The 27,643-nt window shown below is 37.1% G+C and overlaps 1 long non-coding RNA gene across 2 annotated transcripts in view; it reads right to left on the bottom strand.

Annotated features, from left to right (window-relative positions):
- LOC132691950 (uncharacterized) overlaps positions 1-21,588 on the bottom strand; it is a 68,604-nt gene extending 47,016 nt beyond the window's left edge. The window contains exons 1-4 of one of the 2 annotated variants that reach the window (XR_009616102.3): positions 21,451-21,588; positions 18,450-18,510; positions 8,681-8,805; positions 5,405-5,562 (exon numbers count right to left, since the gene is read on the bottom strand). This is a non-coding gene — a long non-coding RNA (uncharacterized LOC132691950). The remainder of the gene's footprint in view (positions 1-5,404; positions 5,563-8,680; positions 8,806-18,449; positions 18,511-21,450) is intronic. The other variant, XR_009616101.3, reaches the window with a different exon arrangement.
- Positions 21,589-27,643: the final 6,055 nt, after the last annotated feature.

Consider the following 27,643-nt stretch of genomic DNA (forward strand, 5'->3'; position numbering starts at 1 on the left):
AAAAATTTGGTGGTAACCCAAATTTCAACTTCTGATTTTCTCCAATGGTTCTATTGAATCCTATTTTATTATTTTAACCTGAGCAGGAAACAACTTGTGATGCATAATATACTCAAATATTTTTTACATAAACTATTGCAAAGCAAGATGGCCCCATCACTGAATGTGTTAAATTTTGCATTTGTCCTTAGAATTTCAGAAAACATTCTCTATGATTTTTGGAAAAGAATCAAACGCTAAATATCCAATAGAAATTTTATCTGTCCTTATGGTATAAGAATTCTTCTTAAGTAACTATGAAGTGTGCAGTTGAAGGTGGCCCTAAAATTAATGAAGCATGGGATCGCTCCTGGAAGAAATCCCAGTCTCTCTTGGATTGTCATAGAGGAACATAAAATGTTGCTCAACCATAAAATGATTTTACATAGATCCAGCCTACTCAGACTTTCTTCTCAACCAAAATGAAAACATTAAGGGAAAATTTCAGGATCATTAGAAGTAAAGAGAAGGAGGATAGAGCCATGATTTACTTTAAAATATATTTTTTCATTATTTTCAGCAATTTTTTAATCAAGAAGAGTCACACACTGAAGGCTCTTATGTATATCTTTCTGGCAAAATGACAAAGTATATCCATGTATGTACATGTGTGCATATGCACATGCATATGTATATTCCTTTATATTGTGGATTCTATTAGCATTTAATGCATTTTCTGCTTTTTGCCTTTTATAAGCAGATCATAAATCTCATTGATGGATATGGAATTGAGGTCACTCTTGCTGCTCTGTGTAGCAAAATCAACCATACCCTAAGGGTCAGCTAATGCTGTTCTTCATGGCTTGTTCGGGAGAACTTGAAAGAAAAGACATCTATCTCTCTGGAATGCCAGCATTTTAGGCATAAAAGCTTACTATTTCATCACTGGCAAGGAAGAAGCCCTGGGAATGTTTTTTGCTAAGTACAGTAAACTCTTCATGGTCTACTGCATTTTTATCTGGCATATTCTCATAATAATATTTTCTGTAGGTCATCAATTCACTGTCTTCTGTAAATATTCAGAAAATAGCTGTCAGCAATCAACTGAGTCAACTGAAGTTTCTGATTAATGGGGAAAGTTGAGTCATCTATGACTGGCCTATTCATCTTTTACTGTTGTGCTAACAGAAAAGAAAGATAGCTTTAATACTGGATTTTTTTTTTTTTTGATAAAATTATTGCTGTATCTTTTGGTCGATTTGTGGACCTTAAATCATCTGATGTTGATTTAACTATATAACTAACATTTAAAATTTGTTGATCATTTAATAAGCATTTTTGAATAATATTTTTGATTAATAAATATATACATATAATATTTATTGAGCTCATACTGTATGCTAGTAAATAGTCTAACAGCTTTAAATGGTTTATGGGGTTTAGCCTTTATTATGTTCCAAGAAAAAGATAGCTGTATTATTTTAACTCACTTTACAAATGAGAAAAATAAGGTATAGTTAAACTTTGAACTTAGAGCCTCATAGCTAGAAAGTAACACAACACTTGTAGTCATATATGAGTATTTTTATAGTACTTTTCCTAGGAAACTGTGAATTTCAAAGCCAACTTCTTACTTATGAGTAAGAAAAAAAATCAGGTATCAACAGCAATGAATAATGATATACACACTTGTAATTTTTGACAAGGCTAATTATTTTTTTAAACGTTTATTTATTATTGAGAGACAGAGAGAGACAGAGCATGAGCAGGAGAGGGGCAGCAAGAGGGGGATTCTGTGTCTTCTGAGTCCAAAGCAGGCTCCAGGCTCTGAGCCGTCAGCACAGAGCCCGATGCGGGGCTCAACCACGAGCTGTGAGATCATGACCTGACCTGAAGTTGGACACTTAACCGACTGAGCCACCCAGGTGCCCCGACAAGGCTAATTATTAAGACCACATAGTCATGAGGAAAATATTCACACCAATGTCAATTTTTTAAGCATGGGATTTAAAAATGGTATGTGCAATGCAAATATAACTGTGCAAAGTAGGTATTCATGTAGTAAAGAACTGGAAGAGAATATTAATAAGCAAAACTAGATAAGCAACATTATTTTGATGACTTCAGTTTTTTGAAATTTCTCTTAATATTTTTACTGCATTATTCATACAATGAAAATTATTCATGTTAAAATTAGTCAAATGCACCCCTCAAAATGAAATAGTTACAAATATAACAAAATACGTATAGGATCTTTATGAAGGAAATTACAGAGCTCTGATGAAAGAGATCACAGAAAAACTAAATAAGTGGAGAAATATTCCATGTTCATTGACAGAAAAATTCAATATTGTCAAGATGTCAGTTTTTCCCAACTTGAAATATAGATTCAATGCGATCCCAATCAAATCCCAGCAGATGATTTTGTGGATATCAACAAAATGATTCTAAAGTTTATATGGAGAGGGAAAATACTCAGAATAGTCAAACACAACGTTAGAAGAGAAGAGCAAAATTGGGGGATTGACACTACTTGACTTCAAGATGAATGATAAAACAGTAATCCAGAGAATGTGGTATTGGTGAAATAATACAATGCGGCAGAATAGAGAACTCAAAAAAAAACCCCATATAAATATAGCCAACTAATCTTTGACAAAGTCAAAGGCAATACAATAGATAAAAGGTACTCTTTTCAACAAATAGAGCTGGAACTGGACATGAACATTCAAAGAAAAAAAAGATCTAGACACAGACTTCATACCCCTCACAAAAATTAACTGAAAGTGGGTCACAGATCTAAATGCAAAGTACAAAACTGTACAATTCTTAGAAGATAACATAAGAGAAAAATCTAAATGACCTTGGGTGTGGCAAAGATATTTTAGGTACAACACCAAAGGCATGATTCATGAAAGGAAAAATGGATAATCTGGACTTCATTAAAAAAATCCTTTCTGTTCTGTGAGAGACACTGTTAAGAGAATGACACAAGAAACACACTGGGAGAAAATATTTGCAAAAGACATATCTGATGAAGAACTGTTACCCAAAAAATAAAAAGAACTCCTAAATTCAACAATAAGAATACAAACAACCTAATTTAAAAATGGGGGAAATTCCTGAACAAAAACTGCAACAAAGAAGATATACAGATGGCAAATAAACATATTAAAAGACGTTCCACATCAAATACCATCAGGGAAATTCAGATTCGAACAAAAGTGAAGGCACCTGGTAGGCTCAGTTGGTTAAGCCTCTGACTCTTGATTTCTGCTCAGGTCATGATCTCATGGTTCATGAGTTCAAGCCCCACACTGGGCTCTGCACTGACAGCGCAGAGTCTGCTTGGGATTCTCTCTCTCTCTCTCTGCCCCTCAAGAGAAATAAATAAATACTAAAAAAAAATTTTTAAGTGAGATAGCACTACACACCTATTAGAATAGCCAAATTCCAGAACACTGACAACAACAAATGTTGGTGAGGATGTGGAGCTACAGGAACTCTCATTCATTGCTGGTGGGAATATAAAATAGTACAGCCACTTTGGAAGACAGTGTGGCAGTCTAAACACATTCTTACCATAAAATCCAGCAATTCATCCCTTAATATTTGCTTAAAGGAATTAAACACTTATGTTGACACAAAAACCTGCACATGGGTGTTTATAGCAGCTTTATTCATAATTGCCAAAATTTGGAAGCAGCCAAGATGTTCTTCAGTAGGTGAATGAATTAACTGTGGTACATCCAGACAATGGAATATTACTCAAAGCTAAAAAGATATGAGCTATCAAAACATGAAAAGACATGGAAGAAACCTAAATGCTTATTACTAAGTGACAGAAGCCAATCTGAAAGACTACATACTGCCTGACTACATGACATTCTGGAAAAGCAAAACTCTGGGGACAGGTAAAAGATCAATGATTGCCAGGTATTAGGGGAGAGGGAAGGATGAATAAACAGAACACAAAGAATTTTCAGAGCAGTTGAACTACTCTGTATGATACTATAATGGTAGTTACATGTAATTCTAAGTTTGTCCAAACCCATAGAATGCATAAGACTAAGAATGAACCCCATTTCAATTATGAACTCTGGGAAATAATTATGTGTCAATATGTCCATTAATTGTAGTAAATGTACCACTCTGGTAAGGGATGTTGATAATGGGGGAGGTTATACATGTGAGGGGGCAGGGGGTATATGGGAAATCTCTATACCGCCCACTCAATTTTTCTGTTAACCTACAAGTGCTTTAAAAAATAAATTTTTTAGAGGTTCCTGGGTGGCTCAGTCTGCTAAACATGAGTTCGAGCCCTGCATGGGCTCTGGGCTGACAGTTCAGAGCCTGGAGCCTCCTTCAGATTCTCTGTCTCTCTCTGCCCCTCCCCCTGCTTGTGCACTGTCTCTCTCTCCCTCTCTCTCAAATATAAAAAATAAATTTTTTTAAAATTACTGCAGTGAAAAATCACAATGCTTTATAATTGTTAGCACATGATTCAAATTATTATATACTTCAAATGTTTTTTCAAATTCAAATATTTTTATGTATACACATATTTATAATATATTTCATATATTTACATATATCTTCAAGTGTTTTATATATATATTTTATACCTTTACATATATATGTGTGTGTATCTATCTATCACACTATGGACTGAATTGTGTCCTCCCCCAAATTTGTATGTTGAAGTCCTAACCCAATGGGATGACATTCAGAGATGAGAACTTTGAAAGGCAGTCAGTGTAAAATGAGATCTTGAGAGTAATCTCTCATGATGGGAAGAGGAAGAGAGAGATTTCTCTCTCCACCATTTTAGGACACAGTGAGAAGGCAACCATCCACAAGCCAGGAAGAGAATTTTCACCAGAAACCAAAAAGTCTGGAACGTTGATCTTATACTTCCCAGCCTCCAGACCTGTGGTAAATAAATGTCTCAAATGTCTGTTATTTAATGCACTCAGTCTAAGGATTTTGTTATAGCAGTCTGAACAAACACTAAACACACACACGCACACACACACACACACACACACACACATTTTGAAAAGATACACAAAAAAACTGTTAAGGGTGGCTATTTCTGAGGAGTGTTAATAGAAATTTTGGAGGGAGGAAGGAGATCTTTACTTTCCATTTTATGTCAATCTTGTGTAATATTGAAATTTTAATAAAGTGAGTATATTAATTTTTATTTTAAAACCCAAAGAAAATCAAATGTATTAACTAAGGGACAATGCCTATCTTCTTGAGTAGCTAAAGAATACAATGTGATATTAACACCTTAAAACTTTTGACATATATTCAAAAAGTATTTCTGGACTGAATAAAAATATATTGTTTTGAACAGAAATATGTTTTGATGTAGTGACTTATACCTATATAGCATTTCTGATGATTTTTTAATACATACCTTATGCATTGTATGCTGTATTCCTATTGGCAAAACACATCTCAGGAAACATCCTGTCACTCTCTCACTTAATGAAATCAGACTACCTTCGCAGAAGAATGCCACAGTAAGACCAATGAGCTCCAGGATACAGAAAGATAGTTAAAAGAAAGGCAGTCCTGTTGGAAGAAAATAATGTCGGTTCAAGTTATGCCATGAAAGAATTTTCTTATTGTATAATTTCACATATATGGCCACATATTACTCAATGCAAAAGTATTCTTTAACTAAAATAAGAAGAAAAAAGAAGAGAAAAAAAGGATGATTAGAATTTGCATATACATGAATATGTGAGCAAGAATACATTATATAAAAACCAACAAGTCCTCAACAAATACATGTAACTGTAGATATTTCAAATTCAGAGGTACGTGGTCACTTAGCAAGTGAATCTGGCAAAGACTTCTGTCTGATTGCACACTCTATGATGGACAAAGCTCAAAGGCACAAAGATCGTCAACTTGAGTCATAGTCAAGATGCCCTTCCAAGCTGTACAGTCTCTTTGTGGTTAAGTAATGATGACTTCTTGATAGGAATATGTTTGCCTCATTTTCCTCACAAAATACCTAATAACTTTTCTCAAAATAAGCCAATTCTGTTTTCTAGTTTTGAAAATACAGGGAAAAAATTTGATACCAGTATAAACCTTGTTAAGCTTACAGAGTGTTTTCGTGCACACCTTCCCATTTGGTGACTACAACGACCTGAAGAAGTTTGTTATAGACCACAAAATCAGATCTAAAGGGAGTTAAATAATGCCATTTTTGCATGACAGGTGAAGAGCTGTGATATAAATGTCGGTATGTTGACTTCAGACCCAGCCTTTTAAAACTGTCATATTGGAAATTCCATAAGGGTTTTAGAAAACTAGAGAATAAAAATACTCCAGGAAGAGGAGTATTTCCTGGGTTTTTCACTGTTACATTCTTTAATTTCTGAACAGCTAGCCAACTGAAGCTGTAAAGAGCTTTATCTTATTCTATAAAAGCAGATTTTCATCTTTTTTTTCCCCTACATACTGTATGCACTTGGTAATTAGAAACTTCATATTTGAGCCAATTAACTCAATAAAAACCATTTCAGCATTAGTTTAAAATTTAGAAACCACAGGATAGGGTACTAACATCATTTTGCATGTTTAAAGGTTCATAGAATTGACTTTAAATGGCCCAAATGAATCTCCTACCACATAGAGATCTAGGAAAGCTCATTAGAGCAGGCACGTATAACAACAGTTACTGAAGCAACATTTTTTAATAGCTGGAGCTTATATGATTACAAGTCACTTTCTTTTATTAAAATGACCAATTAGAAGGCAGTAGTCTATTTTATCAAGCTGGAAACATAGGCTGCATTTTTCCTTCTTAATGAAAAAGACAAGATGGTGCTTAAGTTTGAGCTTAATGGTCTGCAAATCCCCACCTTCATTTTGTAGCACTAAATTTTGGTCAAGAAAGGATACATGGATTTGTAAAAACTGGTTTCACTCCCTTCATGCAACCAGAAGTCCTGGGGAGCATGAGCAATAATAGAGGTTCTCCAAAAAAGACTGAATTATACTACATTTTCTCTTTAATTCTTACATTTCTGGTGAGAAATTGGAGATCAGAATGAAAACTAAAAGCTTAAGGTGAACTTCACAAGTCTACAATGGCAGTTGGGTTCTGACTTGATATGTCTCCAGAGGCAAGGGAAACAAAAGCAAAAATGAACTACTGGGACCTCATCAAAATAAAAGACTTCTGCACAGTGAAGGAAACAATCAGCAAAACTAAAAGGCAACCGACAGGATGACATATCAGATAAAGGGTTAGTATCCAAAAATCTATAAATAACTTCTCAAACTAATACCCCAAAAATAAATAATCCAGTGACGAAATGGGCAAAAGACATGAATAGACACTTCTCCAAAGAAGACATCCAGATGGCCAACTGACACATGAAAAAATGCTCAACATCACTCATCATCAGGGAAATACAAATCAAAACCACAATGAGGTACCACCTCAAACCTGTCAGAACACTAACATTAACACCTCCGGCAACAACAGATGTTGGTGAGGATACAGAGAAAGGGGATCTCTTTTGCATTGTTGGTGGGAATGCAAGCTGGTGCAGCCACTCTGGAGAACAGTATGGAGAACTACAACCCAGCAATTGCACTACTAGGTATTTATCCAAGGGATACAGGTGTGCTGTTTCAAAGGGTCACATGCACCCCAATGTTTATAGCAGCACCATCAACAATAGCCAAAGCATGGAAAGAGCCCAAATGTCCATCAATGGATGAATGGATAAAGAAGAGGTGGTATATATATATACAATGGAGTATTCCTTGGCAATCAAAAAGAATGAAATCTTGCTATTTCCAACTACGTGGATGGAACTGGAGGGTATTATGCTAAGTGAAATTAGTCAGTCAAAGAAAGACAAATATCATATGACTGCACTCATATGAGGACTTTAAGAGACAAAACAGATGAACATAAGGGAAGGGAAACAAAAATAATGTAAAAATAAGGAGGGGGACAAAACAGAAGAGACTCATAAATATGGAGAACAAACAGAAGGTTACTGGAGGGGTTGTGAGAGGGGGGATGGTCTAAATGGTTAAGGGGCATTAAGGAATCTACTCCTGAAATCATTGTTGCACTATATGCTAACTAATCTGGATGTAAAATTAAAAACAATTAAATTAATTTAAAAAAATCTACTTCTTGGTTTCTCGCTCTTTTTTCCCCTTTCCTCATTTGTTTTATTTCTTAAATTCCACAGATGAGTGACTATTTATAATTTTTAAAGGACAAGCAGGTAATAAAGGTACAAAAAATTTATGCACAAGTGTTCAAAGTGGGGGTCAAAATTATAATCAAGTTAAATCTTTATAGAATTTACTTCCTCTTTAGAGTGGCAGAGCATCATAGCAAGACTAACACATCTCTGATTATAGCTCCTCACTTTCTACCCTGGTAACTCAGGCAAGTTGGGAGATGGAAATATGAATGCTTCTAATGCATAAAGTTATTGTGAGAAATAGGCTAATACATTTAAAGCACTTAGAACAATGGATCATTATTCAGGAAAATAAACTGAACAACCTAGATATAGGAAAAGGCCCAATTATTGATACATACTGGTTTTTCAAAAATAGGATTAATTATCCATAACTAATAGAAACTAGAAATTTTATAATGTATTTGTTTAAAGCTTCTCTGGTATCAGTTGTCTAAAAGTACCTGGGCAATATGACTTGGTGGGAATAGCACCCATCTTCTTTTAGTACATATTTGTATACTTTAATACACATGGAGATTATTTTGTAATGCAGAAGGAGGTAGTAGCTTGGTTAGGTCAAGTTTCCCTAGGGAGGAAAGTGAAAAGGAAATTAAGTAAATTTATTATATCTCTTACCCTTTAGGCTCCCTTAGGCCAGTTCGAATCACATTGATTAAAGAAGTAAAGGCTAGAAGCTGATGAAACTATTTTTCATAAAATACTTGATGAGATTCTGTGTGAAGAATGAATGCCAGAAATTGACCTATTTTAAGAGAGATTTGGGGAAACACTCCAAACACTTCCCTATAGAAACTAATCCTGCGCTATTACTCTAAGAATCATGAGATGATGCTCTTGGCAAGGACTGTGATATTTTCACCATGAGTGCCATCAGCTGTATCAGCAGAGTGGCTTCATAGAGTGACTTTATACACAGTGGATGTCAAAAATGGTGGATGCTATATGATGAACTGCAGGTGATTCATTGGCATTAAGATTGGTTTATAGGCATTATGAGACATGCCTTGGGGGTTCCCACAAATAGCTGAGATATGCTTTGAGACACTGCTTGAACATGAAGCTATTGTCAAGAATCATCAGAATTGGGGTATAAAAAAATGTGATTTCACTTGTGCCCCAAAGCTAGTATTTTCTGGAGAACTTTAGAATTACATATGGTTACACACAATTGATCCAGGCATCTTGTTTAGAGAACATAACCATATATTGTCAGCCAAATCATAAATCAATAGTTTTAGTGTTTTAGAATTTAAGAAATATAATTAGTACCTAAAGAAAATTTACCAATAAAAATAATACAATTAATTAAAATTTTTAACTAATGGAATTATTTTAATGTTTATTTATTCTTGAGAGAGAGAGATACAGAGCATGAGTGGAGGAGGGCAGAGAGAGAGGGAGACACAGAATCCAAAGCAGGCTCCAAGGCTCCGAGCTGTCAGCACAGAGCCCAACGGGGGGGGGGAGGGGGGGGGGCTCGAACCCACAAACTGCAAGATCATGACCTGAGCCGAAGTTGGACACCCAAACGACTGAGCCACCCAAGCGCCCCAACTAATGAAATTTTTTAATGTTTATTTGTTTTTGAGAGAGAGAGAGAGAGACAGAGTGTGAGTGGGGGAGGGGCAGAGAGAGAGAGAGAGAGAGGGAGACACAGAATCTGAAACAGGCTCCAGGCTTTGAGCTGTTAGCACAGAGCCTGTCGCGGGGCTCAAACTTGGGAACGGTGAGATCATGACCTAGGCCGAAGTTGGATGCTTAACCAACTGAGCCACCCAGATGCCCCTAACTAATGGAATTTTTTAAATATATGCTTACAAATATGAAACAGGAAAAAATAACATTTTCTTCAATTCATCAGTTAATAACAAATACTATGATGCTAAAACAGAAAATTACAGTTACTTAATGAGGCAAATAATTGCCAATTATAATCTTCCTAACCATCCACTTAAGGTATGAGAGTCAAGAATCAATATACTTGAAAAATATATTAAAATTGATTTTACCTTTAAGGAACATTGCCTTATAGTACAGCCTTACCTCATGTCCTAGATATAAAATTACATCACAAGAAAATCTCCTCCCACATCCCATCAAAACCTCAGGCCCAGAATTTCTGCTTTCATTCATTAAGGAATGGCAGGGACTAGACATTCCCTCTCACCTAAAAGACTTAGACAAAATATATGAAACAACAAGCAGCATTGAGAGAGAAGAAAGACACAAAGTGAAAGCTGAAAATGCCCCAGCTTACTGCCAGGAGAGAGTTTTCAAGTTGCAGTATAGAGAGGGGGAACCCAAACAGAACTCAGTGGTTTTCTTGAGTTGAGAAGACAAAGTTCAGGGTTCAGAAAGGCAGTAGCTAAAACTGTTAAGGCAGAGAACTGAAGAGGAGAGCGTTGCACGGAGGGGCGGGAGGAGGAAGAGGGTTGTGGGGATATGCATGGGGTCCTCTTTGTGTCTTTACTTGATCACTGATCAGTGCATGCCATTAGAGAAACTCTGTCTCTGGGGAAAGAACCACTCAAAAGGAGTAGAAATCCATAGAGCTTAAAAAGGACCAAGAATAGCTCATGTTCTAACCAGCCAGAATGGAGAGACTTTCTAACACATGAGGCATCACGAAGAGTCTTTATAAGGATATTGTGCCATAGTGCTGATATGAAATTAGCCCAGATTAAAAGCTGTCCTGGACCATCTAACAAAACTTCTAAATAAGACTTAGAAGGATCAAATTATTTCCGAGTAACTTAATTCCACCCCAGAATAAAGGCAAAGAAATATTTAAAGAAATCAAAACAATATCTCTGGCATGTAATAGGTAAAATTTGCAATGTCTAGTTTAGAATTCGATCAGAAAATAACAGGTATGCAAAGAAGCAGGAAAACACAATGTGCAATGAGTAAATAACTATAGGGGATGCAAAAATGATACAGATGATAAACTGAATTAATAAACAAGAATGCTGAAACATCTATTATAAATATGCTCCATATATTCAAGAAGGTAGAGAAAAGTATGAGCATAATAAGAAACATAGAAGACAAGTAAAGAATCCAGATCAAACTTCTGGAAATGAAAAAGAAATACATGGAAAAAATACACTGAATGAAATTAACAGTAGATTAAACACTGCATAAGAAAATATTAATGATTATAAAGACATTGTAGTAGAAGCTATCTAAAATGAAAGAAATAAGACTAAGAAAAAAAACTGTGACATGAGCTATGGAATGAGAAAAAATGAGCCTGACCCATGGAAGTCGGGAGGGGAGCAGAATGAAAATTGAAGATTTTACTTATTTGGGTCATTTCCTTTTTCTCTTTGATAGATCTGCCTAGGAGTTTATCAATTTTGTTAATTCTTTCAAAAAACAAGCTCCTGTTTTTTTTTTTAATCTTTTCTACTGTTTTTCTGATTTCAATACCATTGATTTCTGCTCTTTATTTACCTTCTGCTGGTTTTGGGCCTTATTTGCTGGTTTTTTTCCAGCTCCTTTAGTTGTAAGGTTAGATGGTGTATTTGAGACATTTCTTCCTTCTTTAGGAAGGCCTGGATTGCTATATACTTACTTCCCTCTTATGACTGTCTTTGCCTCATTCCAAAAGTTTAAGACTGTCGTGTTTTTATTTTCATTGGCTTCCATGTACTTTTTAATTTTGTCTTTAATTTATTGGCTAACCCATTTATTCTTTAGAAGGATGTTTTTTAATTTCCAAGTATTTGTGGTCTTTCCAAAATTTTTCCTGTGTTTGACCTCACATTTTGTAGTGTTATGGTCTGAACATATGCAGGGTATGATCTAGATCTTTTTGTACTTGCTGAGGACTGATCTGTGACCTCTTATGTGATCTATTCTAGAGAATGTTCCATGTGCACTTGAGAAGAATGTGTATTTTTCTGCTTTAAGATGAAATGTTCTGAATATATCTGTTAAGTCCCTCTGGTCCAGTGTGTCATTCAAAGCCATTGTTTCCTTGTTGATTTTCTGCTTAGATGAACTGTCCATTGCCTAGCCAGATTTATCAAAAAGAAAAAGGAAAGGACCCAAATAAGTAAAATCACGAATGAAAGAGGAGAGATCACAACCAACATAGCAGAAACACAAAATAATACTAAGAGAATATTATGAGCAATTAGATGCCAACAAATTGGGCAATCTGGAAAAAATGAACAAATTCCTACAAACATACAAACTACCAAAACTGAAACAGGAAGAAATAGAAGATTTGAACAGACCCATAACCAGTAAAGAAATTGAATCAGTAATAAAAAATCTCCCAACAAACAAAAGTCCAGGGTCAGGTGGCTTCCCAAGGGAATTCTACCAAACATTTAAAGAAAAGTCAATACTAAAAGGAGGAGGAGGAGGAGGAGAATCAATACTATTCTTTTGAAGCTGTTCCAAAAAATAGAAATGGAAAGAAAACTTCTAAACTCATTGTATGAGGCCAGCATTACCTTGATTCTAAAACCAAAGACCCCACTAAAAAGGAGAACTATAGACCAATTTCCCTGATGAACCTGGATGCAAAAATTATCAAAAAGATACTAGCAAAATGGATCCAGCAATGCCTTAAAAAAAAAGTATTCAAATGATCAAGTTGGACTTATTCCTGGGCTGCTGGGCTGGTTGAATATTCACAAATCAATCAACATGATACATCACATTAATAAAAGAAAGGACAAGAACCACATGATCCTCTCAATAGTTGACAAAATACAGCACCCTTTCTTGATAAAAACTTTCAAGAAAGTAGGAGTAGAAAGAACATACCTCAAGATTAGAAAGGCCATATATGAAAGAGCTACAGCTAATATCATCATCCCTGGGGGAAAAACTGAGAACTTTACCCCTGAGGTCAGGAACACGACAAGACGTCCACTCTCACCACTGCTGTTCAGCCTAGTGTTGGAAGTCCTAGCGTCAGCAATCAGACAACACAAAGAAATAAAAAGCATCCAGATAGGCAAGGAAGAAGTCAAATTTTCACTCTTCATAGATGATATGATTCTCTACATGGAAAACCTGAAAGACTCCACCAAAAAACTTGCTAGAATTGATCCATGAATTCAGCAAAGTCGTAGGATATAAAACCAATGTACAGAAGTTGGTTGCATTTCTATACACCAATAATGAAGCAGTAGAAAGAGAAAATAAGAAATCAATCCCATCTACAATTGCACCAAAAACCATAAAATACCTAGGAATTAACCTAACCAAAGAGGTGAAAAATACATACACTTAAAACTATAGAAAGCTTATGAAAGAAGTTGAAGAAGACACAAGTTGAAAAACATTCCATGCTCATGGACTGGAAGAACAAATATTGTCAAAATGTTGACACTACTGAAAACAATCTACACCTTCAATGCAATCCCTACCGAAATAAAATCAGCATTATTCACAGGCTATACCAAGTAATTCTAAAATTTGCATAGAACTAGAAAAGACCCCAAATAGAGTAATGTTGAACGTTGTAATGTTGAAAAAGAAATAATGTTGAAATGTTGAAAAAGAAGACCAAAGCTGAAGCATCACTATTCTGGACTTCAAGACATTATGGTACTGGCACAAAAACCAACACATAAATCAATGGAACAGAATAGAAAACCCAGAAATGGACCCACAAGTGTATGGCCAACTAATCTTTGACAAAATAGGAAAGAATATCCAGTGGAAAAAAAGACTGTCTCTTCAGCAAATGGTGTTGGAAAACTGGACAATGACACGCAGAAGAATGAACCTGGACCACTTTCTTACACCATACACCAAAATAAACTCAAAATTGATGAAGAACTACTTGTGCGACAGGATACCATCAAAATCCTAGAGGAGAGAACAGGCAACAACCTCTTTGACCTTGGCTGCAGCAACTTCTTACTAAACACGTCTCCAGAGGCAAGGGAAACAAAAGCAAAATAAACTATTGGGACCTCATCAAGATAAAAGTCTTCTGTGCAGTGAAGGAAACAATCAATAAAACTAAAAGGATACCAGTGGAATGGGAAAAGATATTGTAAATGACATATCAGATAAAGAGCATCCACGATCTATAAAGAACTTACCAAACTCAACATCCAAAAAAACAAATAATCCAGTGAAGAAATGGGCAAAAGACATGAGTAGACACTTTTCCAAAGAAGACATCTAGATGGCTAACAGATATGTGAAAACATGCTCAATGTCACTCATCATCAGTGGAATACAAATCAAAACCATGATGAGATACCACCTCACACCTATCAGAATGGCTAAAATTAACAACTCAGGAAATAATAGATGCTGGCGAGGATGCAAAGAAAGGGAAACACTTTCACACTGCTAATGGGAATACAAACTGGTGCAGCCTCTCTGAAGAAATTGTAATTACCCTACAACCCAGCAATTGTACTACTAGGTATTTATCCAAAGGATACAAAAATTCTGATTTGAAGGGGCACATGCACACCAATGTCTATAGTAGCACTATCAACAATAGCCAAACTATGGGAAGAGCTTAAATGCCCATCAACTGATGAATGGATGAAGAAGATGTGGTGTGTACAGACACACACACACACACACACACACACACACACACACACACACACAAAATAGAATATTACTCTGTGATCAAAAAGAAGGAAATCCTGCTATTTGCAACAACATGGATGGAACTAGAACGTATTATGCTAAGCAAAAGAAGTCAGTCAGAGAAAGACAAATATCATATGATTTCATTCATATGTGGAATTTAAGAAACAAAACAGGTGAACATAGGGAAGGGAAGGAAAAGTAAGATAAAAAGAGAGAAGAAGACAAACCTTAAGAGACTGTTAAATATAGAGACCAAACAGGGTTGTTGGAGGGGTGTTGGGCAGGGGGATGAGATAAATGGGTGATGGGCATTAAGCAAGGCACTTGTTTGGATGAGCATTGGGTGTTATATATATGTTAACTAACTTGGATTTAAATGTTTTTTTAAAAAAAAGTTGGAAGAAATAATGGCTGATATCTTCCCAAATTTGGTGAAAATTTTAAGCCCTCAGACCCAGAATCTCAACAAACCTCAAGAACAAGGTATATGAAAAATGTTTCATCAAGACACATCATAAACAAATTTTTAAAAATCAGTGATGAAGAAAAGTAATCTTAAAAGTACCCTCTCTGCCCCCACAAAACTATAGACAAATATCCTCTCACACTTCTTAAATGGCTATGATCCTAGAGAGAAAAGATAACAAGTGCTGGCAAGAATGTCAAGAAAAGGGAACTTCTGTACATTGTTGGTGGGAATGTAAATTGGTGCAGCCACTCTGGAAAATAGTATAAAGGTCTTCAAAAGATTAAAAATAGAACTACCATTTGATTCAGCAATCCCACTTCTGGGTATATATTTAAAAGAAATGAAAACAGTATCTTAAAATATCTGCACTTTCATGTCCACTGTAGCATTATTTACAGTAGCCAAGATATGAAAAAAACCCCAAATGTCTGTCAACAGAGGAATAAATAAAGAAAATGTCCATATACATATATGTATATATATGTATATAAATTTGTATGTATACACGCACACCCACCCCCACTCACACACTTGGGATGTTATTCAGCCATGAGAAAAAAAGGAAATCCTGCCATTTGTGACAACATAAACCTGAAGGAAATAAGCCAGACAAAGAAATGCTTTATGATCTTTCTTATATGAGGAATCTATAAAAAAAAAAAAAAAAGTCAAACTCATAGAAGCAGAGAGTTAAACAGTGGTTATCAGAAGCTGTTTATGGGGGTGGGGGGGTGATATTGTTCAAAGGGTACAAAGTTGCAGTTATGTAGGGTTAATAAGTCTAGAGATCTAATGTATACCATGGTGACCCTAGACAATCATGTTGTATGGAATACTGTAGATTTCAAATGCCCTTATCACACACACAAAACGGTACCTATGTGAGGAGATGATACATTCATTAGCTTGACTAATCATTTTATCATGTATATGTATATCAAATCATCATGTTACACACTTTAAACATAGACCTTAAAATAAATGAGCAATTCTAAAGAGAGCAAAGCAGATGTCAAAACACCTTTTATGATCTAGCCTAAAAAGTCACATATCATTATTTCTTACACATTCTATAGGTCAGTATTTATTCATTGTGGTACGGTACTAAACAAAGGGACTGAATACCAGAAGGCAGGAACATTGAGCACCATCCTGGAGGTTGGCTATCACACCTTGCCTTTTCTAGAACTGGAATATGATTAAATCAAGTTTTACATACCTGCTTATCATGTTCCTTTTTTAACAAAACTTTTCTATTAATTTTCCACTCATAATTGAACCTATAATAAACTTATTTAAACTATCAGGCATATTGGTTCTATTATTTTCATCATACCCTTCAACTTCATTCTTGATCCTAAACCTCCTCAGCCCTTGTCAGTCTACTTGTCATGTAAGTTATAACAACACAAATATAGTGTATCTAGAAACAATACTCTCCTAGCTTCTGTTCTCTAAATGGAGACTAAAACTCAAATGAAATATTCATAAAAATAGCATGTCAGAATAGAGGCAGAATATGTCAAATTTTCCTATATATGATTTTTTTTTTAAATCTGGCAGGGTCCCTGGCTTTCCATAAGCAACATTCTTGGCCAATTCTTATTTATTTATCTAGTGGTATTACAAATTCTTAGCAAATTCAGATGACAAAACATATGCCTCTAAAATAGGAATTATCAATTAGTGTTTTTTTCCCCAAGATCTAAGAGGTCAATTTTAATAGCAAGTCATCCTTCTATTGACCAAAATACAAATGAAAGTATCAATAACTAGAGAAGTTCTCACAACACAAGCCAATTCTTAAATTAATGGGCTGGATAATTCATTCTGTTTAGTAGACTTCCTGACTGTAGTGATCTAAATTCATTACTTCTATCTTTTGACATTGACAAATCAGTTAAATGTATTTTGTAATCTCTGCAAAAAAAAAAAAAAAAAAAAAAAAACAACTCTTATACTCCTTTAAAATTTGTTCAATGAAGAAAATAATGGCCAATTTTTTTTTCTTTTACTTCCCACCAACTAACCTTAATATATCTTCACATATCCCATGAATTGAAATAAAGTTAAAATAGCTATTTTTGCAAAACTCATTCTATGGAATGCTTTTACCAGGGGTTGAAGCAAAGAGACTTTTAAAGTTTAGGGATTTTTTAAGAAGAGTTTTCTCACTCTAGATATGTTACTATAACTACCGCTCGTCAGCCAAATCCAGCCCACCTCTTGATTTTGTGGATAAAGTTGTACTGGAACACAGTCCCGCTCATTCATTTACCTACTGCACGTGGCTACTTTTGCACTATAACAGCAGAGTCTAGTGGTTGTGACAGAGACCACATAGCCTGGAAAACTAAAATATTTCCTATCTTGCCCTTTATAGTGAAAGTTTGTAACTCTGACACATCACAAAGTAAACAGGGAGAACTGTTATCTAGCTGAGGTAAGATACAGGTACCCAATTTTAAGATCTGGGTGTATTCTCATTGCATTGTACCAAGTGACAGTAGTGAGAGGAAAATGTCCCACCAAAACTTACTCATTACATTTTTTTTCTAGATTTAAAAACCACAGCAGTGTTGCCAACAAAAATATTTGTAGGTTTGCAAACCACTGGTTCCTTGATAATACACTACTACAGTCATCATGCATCTAACTGCAATTAGAATCATATCTAGTAAGTATGGACTCATGGTTACTATGCATGCAAGCCACTCAAAATGGCAATTTGTAGTCAGACAGCAGCTAAGATTTTCAGCTTGACCTGAGGATGCCAAGGCCAAATTGTGGTTCCCAACAAGTAGTTCCTATAAGAACTTCTCTTTACTGGGAAAGCTAAGGGTAAGTTCAATATCATTTCTTGCTAACCAACTTTTATGTGCCTCGGTCTATCTGACAAGGCAAGTGTGAATTCAAGTTCTATCATATCATGTGTTTGTGCTTTCAGGGAAAATACAGGCTAGAACCCTTGACATTAGCGCTTACCCACTGAGCTCCAAATGACCATGGGCTGTTACAGAATTTTGGTGTGCACCTGTAAACTCTTTTAAGATATTTAAAATCCACTGGCAACAGCATTGCTATTGAAACAATTCACTGAAAAGACGCTGAAATCCAGCCAAATGCATTTCTTGTTTCTTTTTAAATATGCTAACCTTAGTAAAAGATGTTTAACTTGCTGCTCACTCTTCTTGGGGTTTCTGTACAGTGTAGTACCTATGGGAATATAAAAGGTGATCAAACTATGGAAATTAGTAACCAACCACATCCAACTGGAGAAAGCAGAGCCACAACTTGGGCTCTGAATGGGCGGGCCTACACCGGCCGACTCCATCTTGCTCTGTGTTCTCCACCTTGAGTGACTATGTCCCTGACATGACCCCTTTTCTGGGAAAATCGCAGAAACCTCAGACCGTGCCTCCTCCCCTTGAGTAACCTCCCGCTCACCCATTCAAACTTACTGATCAAAACATGCCCAGCGACCTGCGTAGCAGGACTCCGACCCTTCCCCAGCCAATCGGCCGAGGCCACAGCCATTACCTCACCAACTGCCCCTAGACCCCTATAAAACCTTTATGCTTTTGAAACTCGCTCTCTCTCCCTGGTATCTCACCGCTGCGTCGGTGCAGGTAGGGGATTGAGCTCAAGCTAGCTCGAATAAAGGCTCTTTTGCTTTTGCATCCGACTCGGCTCCCTAGTGGTCTTTGGGGATCACGAATTCTGGGCATAACAGGCTCTACTTAAGCTCCTCATTTCCCTAATAAAACTTTTTAAACCCCTTTCTGTTGTATTTTTTTAATGGAGATACTGACAGCTTGTGTACTGTTTGGCACTTCTAGTGGAAGCAGGAAAATTGTATAAATAATGAAAATGTTTTCCTTTATTTAAAAGTAGCAGGTGTCGGGGCGCCTGGGTGGCGCAGTCGGTTAAGCATCCGACTTCAGCCAGGTCACGATCTCGCGGTCTGTGAGTTCGAGCCCCGCATCAGGCTCTGGGCTGATAGCTCGGAGCCTGGAGCCTGTTTCCGATTCTGTGTCTCCCTCTCTCTCTGCCCCTCCCCCGTTCATGCTCTGTCTCTCTCTGTCCCAAAAATAAATTAAAAAAAAAAAGTTGAAAAAAAAATTAAAAAAAAATAAAAATAAAAGTAGCAGGTGTTAACTTAAGTTTCCAAAATAATTTGGAAACTGTGTCCTATGGAAGTCCATAAATAGTTCTGAAAATCACAGTGTAGTACTTTTATATTTCCTTCCCACAATTAAAACAAATTCTGATGCCTCAACAGTGTACTGTGAGATCGCTGAACTAAGAACCAGGAAATCTTCGCTTTCGTCTCAGCTCCAATGCTGTCTTCACAACCTGAGGCAAATACCTTTATCTGAGTCTCAGATCTATCATTTGTTCATTGCTAAAGTACATTTCAGAGCAATGTTTTGTCTGCATTTGTATTTGTACAAAGTGAGTGCGGGATTTGAAAAAAATCTGGTGCCATCTCTGTTCATCTTCCAGAGAGCAAAACAAGGTAGAAACAATGGGTCTGTAATCATCTCACTCCACAGGTTAGTGATAAGCCATATGAAATGATCTGGTCAATGCAAAAGATTAGGAGATTCTCTAATCAGGTATTTGAAACTTCACCATTTTAATTGTCAAATTCTATTGAAAATATTTTGGGGAACAACTTCACAGGCAGAGAGTACATGGAGAAGGTCATAAAGCATATAATTACTAACTTTTAGAATAGGCTGGTTAGAATGTTGGTTGATGAAATCTTATTTCTAAGTTCTATAACCACTAAATATGCAGTTCATGTTTATGACTTGATATGTGATCCAAGGTAATTAAATTATTTCCAAATAAGCCCATGATTATTTCAATTTCCAACAGTTTTTAAAAAGAATAAAAATATTTGTGTGTGGTCTAGAATTAAGTTTAGTGTGACATCAAAAGATGTTTTTCTCAAACTCAGTAAATTTTTTTCTTGAATTGTTTTCTAGAATTATATTTCATCTTTAATTCTCTTTTCCAGTTTATGAAATTATTTCTCCCTGAAAGTTGTGAATTGATCTAAAATAGCAAGTAGATGGACTATCAGTAAATAAATTTGATGACTCAATTCACCACTGTAAGCCATTACACTCTGTTATATTCAGACAGAGCAGGCTAACCACAGGTAAGTGTTTCCAGTTATTCTTACTCTTTCTGCACATTTCATTGACCTTCTTGATGCTTTTTACCTTACAGAAACATAGACACCTATGAGGCAGAGATTATGGGTAGATATTTTTAAACCAGCCTGTCGGGTTTAGTTTTGAAGAAGAGCTTAAAAGCAGCTAAGCTTTACTGACATGCAACCGTGTTAAACTGAGTGGTTTTAATTTTTTTCCTTACACTACTGAATATGAACAAAGCATGTAGTGCTATTAGGAACATATTGTGCTGCCCATAACTTATAATTAGAAGAATATTAGCATTTTCACTCCTAGTTTCTAATAGTTATTAGTATAGTAATACTGAAAATTGGGGAATACAATGGCATATTTATTTTTTCAAACCCTTATCCTTCTAATATTCCCTAGACAAAATTTTCCATATAACTTCAAGTAATTCACACATCTGGCCTCATGTAACGTTACTTTTGCAGATGCAGAAATTAAAATGGCTGCCTTTTTCTTTAGAAAGTTATAAATTTAAACCCTATTGAGATTAAATGATAATTAGAAACGTAGTTCACATAGTTCTTTTAGTATCATAAAAATGACTATGACAAAATAGTGATACAAACCACTGTTTTAAATATTACATTTTAACTTTTAAGTTGAACTAAAGAATACATTTTTTATTTTGTATTTATTTGAATTGTATTCATGATTCTCAGTGTAACATTGGTTACACTTTGGCTGTAATAATTTGAGAATTTTTTTTAGAGAACTTAACCAGCCTGACTTAGAGTCTGATTTAGAGCCTGACTTAACAAGCTTTAATGTCACCACAATACTGAATAAAATATCACCTCATGAACACAGACATAGGCTCACAGAGCACAGATATATGAAAGACACATTCCAAACAAAAAGAAGAAATAAAATAGCCGTTCCCTTTATTAGGTAACTATCTGTAATTCACATTGTAGCAAACTGCCTGCAAAGCTCTGCTTACCCAGTACATGGGCTTTCGATAACTCGGGTTCCTGAATCCACACTCCTCTCTCTAGCCTCTTGATGAGCATGGGCCTTTTGAAGAAATAGGAGAGAATGATCTTCACAGTTCTTCACCTAGTTGTAGAGAAGAGAAGCCATAAAACCCACTTTGGGATATTTTTCCTACGGAGACTAACAACAGAGGAATTAGTGACATACAGACTACACACAAGGCCAATCCAGAATAAAATTCTCCTCAGTTTCCACACGACTTTTTATTTTTAGATTTTAAGTGAGGCTAATCAGGGCCATGTCCTCAGGCATACACCATTGTTATGTAACAATATTTCCGTAGGTCAGAATATTCTAGTTACTATCTCTTTGCCCCATCCTGTCCCGTCTCCACATTTTCACAAGTAAAGTATCCCCCAGAATATCCCTGAAGAGACGTCAACCAGAAGCTCCATTGGGCCTCAAGAGATGGTGGCAGGCAGTCTGGCCTAGCAGTTTGGAGGCTTGTCTCAGTGAGCCTGCTCACCAGGGCACTAGAAGAGGAAGCCTCTTATCGTGCCACAAAGAAGAGTTGGATCTAAAGGGTCTGAAAAGGAAGCGTTTGGGGTCAAACTTCATCAAACTTATTTTATTTTTTTTTTATTTTATTGTATTTAAAAAATTTTTAATGTTTATTTTTGAGAGAGAGAAAGAGTGCAAGCGAAGGAGGGGCAGAGAGCAAGGGAGACACAGAGTCCGTGGCAGGCTCCAGGCTCTGAGCTGTCATCACAGAGTCCGACGGGAGGCTCAAACCCATGAACTAGACCATGACCTGAGCGAAGTCGGATGCTTAACTGACTGAGCCACCCAGGCACCCCTGCATCAAACTATTTTAGCTAAAATTCCAGACACCTGAAAATAGAACTGCCTTTTAAAAGTGTGACTTGAACCACAGTATGTGTGCAAGAATGTGATCATTTAAGCAATATGAAAAGTCTAATGACATACTAAGCAAGAGTACTAAAAAAATTCTCTGAGACTCTTTCTTGACTTAGTGCCCAGGCACAATCTGAACAGAAGGGGAAGAGTCTATAGCCTCTTAGCCATGCCCTTCTGGAATGAATTTTTCTAGCTTGACCAATATCCCTTCAGCTTCTCATGTTTTGCTGAGACCCAAAGATTCTGCCGAATTTAAAGGAAATTTCTAGACAAAAATAGCAAGGGAAAAGAGGGGGTGAATCTTGAATTGAACCCCTGAGAATAAAACATTTTCAGCAAGATACAAGATAATGGATTTTTTTTTCATTTGATAGGATTGATATTTTTTTCTTTGTTTATTCTCACCAACATAAAGCACAATCCCAGTTCCTACGGTGAAGAGTCTTGAATATGTCTCTTTTCTAAATAAGCACAGCAAAAGGTTGTGGTTTCCCTAGCAACAGATGACTTCTTTCTATTTTTCTTTTTTGGGAAAAAAAATGTACTTTGGCTTTATAAAGAAGCCTTTCATCATGGGTATCAAAGCATTCTATGGCCAAATTGTCACCCTGCCCCAGCAAAGTAGATAAATAATATCCTCCCCACTTAAATGGGGGAGGAAAATGGCAGCTGGAACCAGCAGCTTCAGTGGGAACTTTATCTCTTGTACTCTGGGCTGTGTTTCTTGAACCTTCACCAGCAGCCCTGTGAGAATATTGGAAAGGGGGGGTGGCAGAAACACCCTAATGTGACCCCCAATTAGATCCTCCCCATGGGATCCCCTCCACTCGAGTGTGGGTATGACTTGTGATTTGTTTCTAATCAATGGAATATGGCAAAGGTGTGAGAGATGACTCCTTTAATTAGGTTAAGTTGATAAGACTCTGTCATAACACACTGCAGAGAGATTCTCCTGCTGCTCTTCAAGAAGTGACCACCATATTTTGCCAATGGAATTGGAAGAAGACCTTTAGGATATGACGGTGACCCCTAATCAACAGCCAGTAAAGCCAGAGCTATCAGCCATGCAGCTGCAAGGAAATGAATTTTGTTAATACCTTGGAAGAGGACACCAAGCTTCAGAAAGGTACGAAGCCCAGTTGACACCTTGATTGCACTTTTTGAGACCTTGAGCAAAGAATCCAGCTAAGTCATAGCAACCTCTGACCAATGGAAACTGAGATAATAAATGTATGTTGTTTTAGGTCACTAAGCTTGCTACCAGCAATAGATAACTAATACAGGGGATTCTGCAAATGGATAGTTGCTAGGCTGAGGTGAGTAGTTGGATGACAATGAAAAGAGAGAGAATGAAATACAGCCTTGGAAAACAGACACATCCAAATCTGTCCCTTTATGTCTGATGTCTGACTTTAACCCCTCTAAACCACAACTTCATTTGAAGACTGGAGATAATACTTATGCCTGCATGCAGCAATATGGATTAAAAATAAAGAAAAAAAAAGTATCTGGCATGGTGCCTGTCATGTAGTTGTTGTGCAATAAGAGATAGTCAGCAATAGATACAGTCATTATACAAAAAGAGTTTTGACCCTGTTCCCAGAGCTCTAGTAATTGCAACATGGACAGGAGGCATTCTGTAAGCTAGCATCCCCCTAGTGAGAAAACTGATTGATGGGATCAGGTCAATGGAGAGGTTTAAGAAGTCAGCTCACCTTCCATCCCACTGGGATCTCACAAAACTTGGAGCAAAGGTGGTAGAATTTCAGAGCTTAATCTATTTGGAGCTTGGCAGTGGTTGTTTGGTGGCTTCCCTTGTGTTCTATTTGTCTTATTCTGTTGTAAAAGATACATTGAAGACATTGTCAAAAACATTATGAGGCAGGGGTATGACTGAAGAATGAGTCAGTGCAGGTGCACTTATTCCGGAAGATGCCCAAGTGGATTATCCATCTGCAGGAGCTTGTATGAAGAGGTAGAGAAGAGAGGAAAGTAAAGGAGGAGCAGAGAGTCAAACCAAGTGAAACCAAACACCATGGTACAATGAGAAGGTCCAGAGGCAGATCAGGGATGGGGTGAAAAATCCTTCAATCAGGGCAGAACCATAGAAGATGAAGAATGAGAACAAGGAAGGTGTTAATTTCATGGGTAGAAAGTGTGCTTTACATGGATGAATCTAGCTGCTTTAAATTTGAGACGCGAGCATAGATAGACATGACTCTGGGTTGTAGAAAACTGAAGAGATATGGCCCATCTAATAAGAGGATAACCTACATTTAAATGGTTCTGTGTTCAATAAGGAGCCTACTGCCACTGAAGGATAAAATCTTTGGGTTTTCTCTGTGTTTGAGATAGATTTCTACACAAGATGCCCAGCAAAAGAAGCTCACGGTTTTGACTAGAAGTGGTCTGACTTCCTCTAATACACAGAAAATACCAGAGCCTCCCACACCTCCCTGCACCATAATTTGCTCCTAGATGGCCATGTGCAAAATCCTGCAGTAGACATCACCACCTAGCAACTCACCAATGCTCTCCTTTTGGAAGATTCATTTATAGTTAGGAGATTTGCACATAGTTAAATTTGTGAATTCTACTATTTATGTATGTTTTTCTTTCATGAAGCCATAGAGGCATGTAGTTTTGGGTGACTGAAAAACAAGAGTTTGTGATAGATTCCTTTTCTTACTGCCAATGTTTGATTAAGACATACAGAGTAACTGAGCACTCAGGAGATTGTGTGTCCTGCCCCATGTAATCCAAAATAAAAGCAATATGAAACTCTTTTAAAAAGTCAAAATTCTGATTTTCTCCCTGATGAGTGCTTCAATGCTATTTTTTAAAATTTGAAATACCAATTTTTTGTGCAAAAAAATGCCCCTCCTTTCTTTCCAGTCTCATAGTTTGCTGGTTCCCAAAGCTTATTCTCAGGGTCTTCAGTCAAGTCTCCTAGAAGCAAGAGTCTAAAAGTACATTCTAGTGCAACTCATTTTTCTTAATGTTTTATTTATTTTTTGCGAGTATGGGTGGGGGAGGAGCAGAGAGAGTGGGACAGAGGACCCAACGGGGGCTCAGTGCTGGCAGGCTGACAGCAGTGAGCCAGATGCAATGCTTGATCCCACGAACCCACGAAATCATGACCTGAGCTGAAGTTGGACGCGAAACCAACTTATCAATCAAGGTGCTCCTGTGCAACTGATTTTGAGACAGTTTTCTCAGGATAACTCTAGACGGAAGTGAAGGAAACAGAGTATGCATACGTAGTATCCTAAACAAAGATGTGAGTTAACCGAAACCAGTTTCAGGCTGAGTTTATGGGTTCAGGAGCCTGAATGGTAACCCCCAGTAGTTCTAGCTTTGGGTGGGATTTTGTACTGTGTATCAGTCAGCCATTGGCCATAGCCGTAGATTGTCCCAGAGATGGGCATAACTTCCCAGAAAATTTCAGGCTAGGTGGCTTCAATTGGTGAATGGGAATTCTTCTGGGAGGGTATAGCTGTGAACTATTAGCAGCTAACACTGTAAGCGACTAGGGATGACTATACCAGCACAGCAAGGGGGGTCAGAATGGGAAACCAGAAGTTTCCACTACATTTGCTATGCTTATCAGGAATCCAGAACAATCTACTTTATAATGAGACTTTCTTTAAAGACTCCCAAACAAATAGAGTATGTAATTACCTATATAATGTGGTTGAAATGAGCCAGGATATTCAACTCTTATTTCTTTGGGTTGAATACTTCTCTCTTCACATGGTACTCAAATATAATGGAAATAAGAGGTAACATGTGTAGCCGCACCCCCAGTAGACTCTAAGCCAAGAAAAGACCCAGAAACAGGGAAGGAGACATAGGTTTATTGGGAGAACTTATACACAGCAAGTCCAAGAGCGGCCAATTGGACAAACCATGTACTACAGGATCTATGTGCAGCAAGTTTTTATATCATAGTAACTTCACCTAGCAACTATCAATGGCCCTTCCCCTTCCTGCACAGCCACTGTTTCCAAGGATATCAAGGCCTGCCATCCAGACGCTTTTCATTATAAGGGAGATGCTCCTGGATGGCCATCCCCAGATCCCCTGACCTTGAATGCCGAGCAAACATTCTTCTGCATATTCTGTTTAATGGGAATATGGAGGGGGAACAGGATCTCTACATTCTCTATAGAGTGATTAACAGAGGCATTCAGGGTGTGCTTGCACAAGCTACCTAACCAGCATGTACCATGCAACATGAGATCCTTAGCTCCTAAATGAAAATTAGCTTCTTGGAGAAGCTAATTAGCTTCCTTAAGGCTGAGGAAGAGAATTGGCTGGGGGAATGGAAAGGGAGCACAGCTTCAAGAATTGGAGGGGTTGGGGTGCCTGGGTGGCTCAGCTGGTTAAGCTTCCAACTTCAGTTCAGGTCGTGATCTCACGGTTCGTGAGTTTGAGCCCTGCTGTCAGCACAGAACCTGCTTCAGGTCCTCTGTCTTACTCTCTCTGCCCTTCCCCTGCTCTCTCTCTCTCTCTGTCTCAAAAATAAAAATAAACATTAAAAACAAAAGAATTGGAGGGGTGGGCACCCAAGAGGAGAGGCAAAGGGCAGCATAGCATTGTTGCCTCATTTTCTCATTTTGCCCAGTTGAGCAGCTAGTCCAGCCCTCTGGCAGGCTGAGTTACACCTGTACCTGCCTAGCACACCTGCAACTGCAAAGTGAGCAGAGGCCTTTATAAGATTAACTATTAATAAGGCTGAGAAACAAAGAACACAGGACAAGAAAAGAGCAGCAGAACAATGCTTTCTCATACCCAAAGCGGCAAAACGTTCTGCACACAGAACGAACTCCCAGATGACAGGAGAGGGGAAAGAAAGCAATTCAAAGTCTGTAGGGGGGAGAAAAGGAGCCAAGGGTGTTTATAATAAAAGTTAGTAATTTCAACCCATCTTGGAATAAATGGAAAGTCCGAACAGTCGCTTGAGAAAAGAGATGATTTATTAAGGAGTCTGAGTAAAGAGTTCCTGACAGATTATAATAATAAAAAAAAAACTCCATAGAATTCACAATTAATGAAGAAAGGGAGATCATCATCACTGTCAGAACAAGAAACTGCTGATCTCTGAACTTTGGGCTTCAGTTGTTAGATGAGCACGTGGGCAGCCGAAGCCAGGCAGTAAAGGATCCTGCAATGAAACAGGTGCAAGGAGGGAAGGCCAGGCTGCAGCCTCGTGCGTTGGTGAATGATTTATCTGGCAGAAGGCCCACTCCTCCTGGGAACTGCATATCTTTCATAACTTT

The sequence above is a fragment of the Panthera onca genome, chromosome B1, assembly GCF_046562875.1.
Source record: "Panthera onca isolate mPanOnc1 chromosome B1, mPanOnc1 haplotype 2, whole genome shotgun sequence".
NCBI lineage: Eukaryota > Metazoa > Chordata > Mammalia > Carnivora > Felidae > Panthera > Panthera onca.